Genomic DNA, 6,000 nt, shown 5'->3' with positions numbered 1-6,000 from the left:
CAGGAATATCCTAACCATGAGTTTTCCAGATACAATTAGTATTAAACTAATTCTATTTATGTAATACTAAACAAGATATCCAGTCTACACTATCTCTTTAATAATCTCCAATAAGCTTCTTCTTTCAGATACCTTTATTTGGCAACAGAGTTTTTCACTTACACCCCATGACTGGACTGTTTTTCCTTTTGCCATTCAAGAGTGTTCAAATGCATCTGCTATGACAAAGTGCAGCTACTCCTTGACAAAGTCGTGGGCATCTGTTGAGATGATAAAAGGCCCTTCCTCCTGCTGGAGTCCTTTGGCTTTCTATTGGAGGTCACCATCCCGGGATATCCTCTTGCAGGAAGTCCATGGCATAAAGGAAATAACAATAAACAGACACAACATCATGAGCAGAGTAACAAAAAAGTGAGATCTCCAAATGCCATTAAGTAAAACATTTCTTCTCTGCCCTCTATAGATTTACTTAGATTCAAATACAAGAAACCTGCTGGTGTTGGATAACTTTTATGGCTTTTATGTATTTTTAGAAGTTGTGCCTCTGTCTGCAAAAAAAGGAAGAAAAAATCTGACTTTCCAATTGCAAAAGATTTTTCCCCAAGTAATTGCAATACTCATGTGACAACTTGTGGTGAGTTGACCATCAGCTAAGTACACAATGGCTTGCCCCACCCTGCCCTGCCCAAACAGAATGGGGCAAAGAATTGCAAGATCAGAAGCTGAAAAGAAGGGGGCCAAGATGAAGGGAGTTTAATAAGTGAAGCAAAGCTGCACACACAAGAAAATTGAATTAAGGAATTTATTTTCTGCTTCCCACTGGCAGGCAGATGTTTAGCTGTTTTCTGAGAAGAGCCTTAGCACACATAATGGTTACTTGGTAAGACAGATTCAATGAGAACAAATGTCCCTTATCCTCATTCTTTCCTGAAGTCTTTGGTGCTGAACATGACATCATGTTTATGCAATATCCCTTAGGACAGTTGTCCTGGCTTTTTCCCTCCCATGTTCTTGCATGTGTCCAGTACACTCACTGCAGGGGCAGAGGGGAAAACAGTTTATATCCAAAAACCAGCACAAGAACTACATGTATTCATTCCTAGATGTTTTTTTCCTGGTCTAGTCTTTTAGCTTAATTACAATGGAGAAACAGTGCGTAACCTTGAATGCCTCCACAGGTAGAAGATGTGCACTGACACATTTACAAGTGAAAGCCTATATGGGAAATAGCAGGGCAGGTAATTAATGTGCTGAGTTACATAACTTATACTGCAGATGATTTTATTCTCCATCCAGTATAATAGCAAAAATAGAGATGAATAGTATATTGTTATCTCAGCTATACCATATATTGCATCAGATTCTTGAGATCATCTCTTGCTTGTTTGTCAAGAGTTCAATCCCCATTTCCCATCTTCTCTGAGCCTGTCTAGGGGTTTGTTCCATTCTCTTTCCTCAATACCATGCATTAGCTCACTACTTTCAGGTTACAGTGAATGTTAATTTTCATAGAGCTTTTCAGTTAATATGTATTCAGAAGACTTTTTTTTGTCTCTGTATGCTTCAAGAATATTTATCAAGTATTTTCATGTCCTAGCCATAGGTGAGATAATATTCTTAAACTTTATTTGTTTACAGCCAGCTCTTCAAACATCTAAAAAAGTGCAGTTAATTACTTGAACCACAAGTCATTCCTCCCAGCTGTCATAATCTATAGGAATTCAAGATCTCAATTGAAGACTTTTCACTCCCAGGAATCCTCTATACCTCATGAATATTGTAATAAGCATTCAAATTCCTAAGTTAACACAGTTTGTTGTATTTTTAAAAGTAACTAAACAACTAAACTAAATCTCTGAATGTTTTAATGTTGATTTGCTATTCAAGTTACTGCTGTTTAAGTTGTGAGACAGTGTTGTGGTGCCTAAACTGACAAAGAAAGGAACATCGTGTCAGCAAAACACAAATATTTAACAGATGATCAAGAGAATACAAGTACTTGAAATATGACATTTAATTAGTCTCTATGAGAGAAGACCTAACTCACCAAGGTCTGTGTTTGAGAATGTAAAGAACATGTCCAGAATTGGCTTAGAGAGTGCATTCACTGAGTGTATTTTTCTTTCTTCCCTTGGTGTCACCCAGAAGAATTTTCCTGCCCTTTTACTCTGATTTTCAGAGGTAATCCAAGCCAGTGAGATGAGGGAAGGCACTTCTATTCTTTCCTGCTGCTTTAGAATGGACACGTTAATTGGGAGCCATTGATCTGCTGGTACCTCAAGATAGTCACTTTTCACAGAACTTTTTCTTCTTAGGTGAAGATTCATGAGAAGGCTGGAGCTTGGCAGTGTGATGAGATTTTATGCGATAGTGGCTAAGAATTAACAAAGCTGCAGAAAAGAGCTTGTGCATGGCAGGAAAGGGAGGCTTTGTTTTCTGTCCAGGTTTCTAAATCTCACAAAACCACTGACTGGAATAAGCTTGTTTCAAGAAGGTAACATTTCAGCTAAGTTTTAACTTGAAAGATTTGTTAATTCCATAGAACCATTTTCTTCATCTACACCCTCTGTTTCTGCCTCTAGATTTGGGTCAGCTGTAATCAAAATTTGGTCAGAATTTTCCTAGTTTATGCCACAATCCACTGTTTTCTTATTCAGTCACCTCATTCACCTTATTCAGCCAACCCATTCATTAAATATTAAATATTTTTAATATTTAAACTAACACATAATTTTTGAAAGTATTGAAGAACATCTGGCACTAATATATAAGTGTGTTTCTGGTGACACAAATACTGAAAATCAAATGTATGGAATGTGCAAGGTGCTGTTTTAAGTATATTGATATTTTTGTAGGAGTTGGTGCCTGTATCTGCATCACACAAGCAGGATATTCCTGAGCTGAGTCTAATTTTATAAAAGCCAAAACCCCATGTCTTTTCCAGTGATCAGCACTGCCTTCAGAGCACCAAGAGCCATGCATACGTTAACTTTTAGAAATTCAGGAAAACTGTTTGTTAACTTAGCAATGGTCCATGATAAAGGTCAAGTCCAGAGAAAGACTTTGCAACTAGAAATATGTAGGCACAGAGTTTGCAGTAATTGGGAGTGGGGCTGGGCCCAGCCTCATCCCCAGTGGGCACAGCTGTGAGCAGCAGGTGAGCAGCACTGACAGCAATGAGCCATGGAGTGCCCAGGGGCACTGACCAACCACAAAGGGAACAGAGGGCTCCCTTTGCACAGGTGCAATGCAGGAACATGAGGGGTATAAAAGGCTGGGCTAATGAACAAGAAGGGCAGACACTTGCAGCTTTCTGAGGTGCTGTGATGTTACTCTGTATGGGTTGGAGTTTTCTGAAATTGTATGGGGCTACTCTGTGTATTGTGGCTGTCTCAACTGCAATGCGTGCTGTGACAAATACCTGGTGGTTTTTATATAGCAGATATTAGCATGGGTAAGTAGGGCACTGCTAACACATCTGACTCACTTCTATGCCTCTCTATTTCCATTACAATTTCTAATTTATTTGATATAACTCTATGTTGATAATATCACTGGGGACATCAGAATAGTCTCTGACTTACTGCATTGACTATTTAATAAAGCAATGACTCAACCAAGGTTTTAGTTAGTTAGATGACTAGTAATTAAGGAATATCCAGGAATACAAGATCCAGCTTATCCAATTTCCACTAGCCTCACATTCCCAGGTGTCAAAAAGGATTAGTGATTGCATTCCACCAGTTAAAAAGTTAATTTTTAGGACTTTAATTCTTACCTTGCTGTTTGACCTAAAAATTTGCCTTAGATTTTTGTATCTTTATAATGAAGCAAGATACTCTTCGTGCTATTCCTGTGAGATTTAGTCTTTATCAAAATTACTTTATCATTTTTCCTGAATACTGAGATCTCATCCAAAATTCATCCTTAATCTCAGTGCCAACATTTACCTTATTTAACAGACAGCTATCAGTATTTTCCACCTAACTCTCATTCAGCTCCAGGGAAATGTGATTCCACCTTCTGAACATTAGGAAAACACTACCTTTTATTATTTCCAGGACAAAATGACACTCTTAAAGAATTTCCTCTTGGACTCCTTGCCTTTTCCCTCACCCCTGTCCCAACTCCTGGACTTTCCTTGTGGTTCTACAACTTCAATATCAACAGGCTGACTCCTTCAATTCACCTTATGCTTCATTTTCCCAAGTAATTGTGGCAGGATGCCTTAGCAGGTAAACTGTAGCTTCCTGCATATGTTCACTACTCAGTAGTTCCTCCTACTGGAGTTTATATGTTTATGCTTGATATTCAGGTTAGTTGAGTGGCTGTTCAAGAGGTTAGCTGATTAAAATCCCAAATATTAATTTCTCAGAGTCTGCTGGCTAATCACCAAAGTGGGGTTTCTGTGAACAGCCACTTAGAGACAGAATGATCATTTTTACAGACACAGTAATTCAGAGAACTGCATTCAACAAGTAACTGCCCTTTGTTCCTGCACCTTCAGGGGACCTGTGAGCAGGCTGCTGGATAGCAATGGAAATGAAGGATGGTTAGGGTCACCTTCTCTTTTTGGGGGAATGTTTATGATGTGATAAGCAACAGCCTCAAAGACATTGTGATGAGTTTCTCACTGAGCACAAAAAGTCAAAATAGTGAAACGTAAATTGGCATGTAAATGGAAATGAAAGCTATTAAACCAGTATAATTACAATCTAGAGAAATTAATCCGAAGAGTACCCTTCTCTCTCTCTTTAGTCACAGTCATGGTAACACATGGGAAATCCAAGAAACAGGTTCCCAATATCATTCATTCATGCAGGGACTATTTTGATAAGAAATGCCAGACCATAAAGTTTTATTTCTCAAGAGACATATCCTGTCCCTCTTCAAAAGACATTTTTATAATAAAATATATTAGATACTGCAGACAAGCAACTAAATGCTTGTCTTAGCATTTGGGAAACATTTTACTGAGGGGACACAGGTCCTGCCCACGAGGCATCAAGCAGCAGAGTAGACAGAATTCTCTCCATCTTTTTGGGAAAGACCACTATTAGATCATTGCACAATATGTACAAGGCAGTCTTCCTCTTCTGTACTGAGCTTTCCCTTGGTGGGAAAACATTGAATGGAGGCATTTCCAAATAATTTCCTCACAGAAAAAAAGCTACTACAACAAAATAAGAAGATGGGAGAGCAATATTTCAGTCAATTTTACTTAATAAAAATAAGAAGACTTGCGTTTCTTCCTTTGTTCTGTGGGTCATAGCTTCTTATTTTCTTGTAAAAAACGGGGAGAGAAATTGAATTCTTTGCTGATAATTTCTTACCATTATTAGTTCATCCTAGCAGCCTTCTGTAGTCCAAAACACTATTCTTAACACAGTTTTTTGAACAAGGTTTTTAATATGGAAGTTTTAAATAAGAGTCAGAGATTTTGATAAGAAATTCAAACTGTAATAAAAATAATTTTCTATTATATTACAAGACTGCAACTAGCTTTGACATTTCTAATTCTATAGTTCTAAGATTTTTAAATATAGGAATAACTGGATCATATTCAAAAATTGGCACAGTCATATGAATTCTTCAACAACCTTTTAAGGAGACTATTTAAATCAATTTCTTCTTTATAAGACAGAGAACTGTATCGTATTGAGATTAAATACCCATCTAAATAATTCCCTCCATACAATCATTACACAGAATAAATTCCAAAAGGCAGCTAGACTCCAAAAGTAGATACAACTATTTCAGTTCATTATGTAGTTTACAAAACTTAAGTTAAAAAATATACATATTTGCACTCATTTCTTTGTTGTCATCAAGAAACTTATAGCCCAAAATGCAGAAGCCATACTGTCTGACAGCTGAAAATGGAGTTGTCTGTTACTTACAACCACAGCCCTATGTCTGGAAAAGCAAGTGAGCAACAGATTATGTTCATTCATTCTGAGCTTGCATCTAGAATTATGGAAAGCTGGTTGATTTCAACCC

Source organism: Zonotrichia albicollis, chromosome 3 (genome assembly GCF_047830755.1).
Source record: "Zonotrichia albicollis isolate bZonAlb1 chromosome 3, bZonAlb1.hap1, whole genome shotgun sequence".
In the NCBI taxonomy this organism is placed as follows: Eukaryota; Metazoa; Chordata; class Aves; order Passeriformes; family Passerellidae; genus Zonotrichia; species Zonotrichia albicollis.
The sequence above is the reverse complement of the archived record's forward strand: the minus strand, read 5'-3'. Positions refer to the sequence as shown.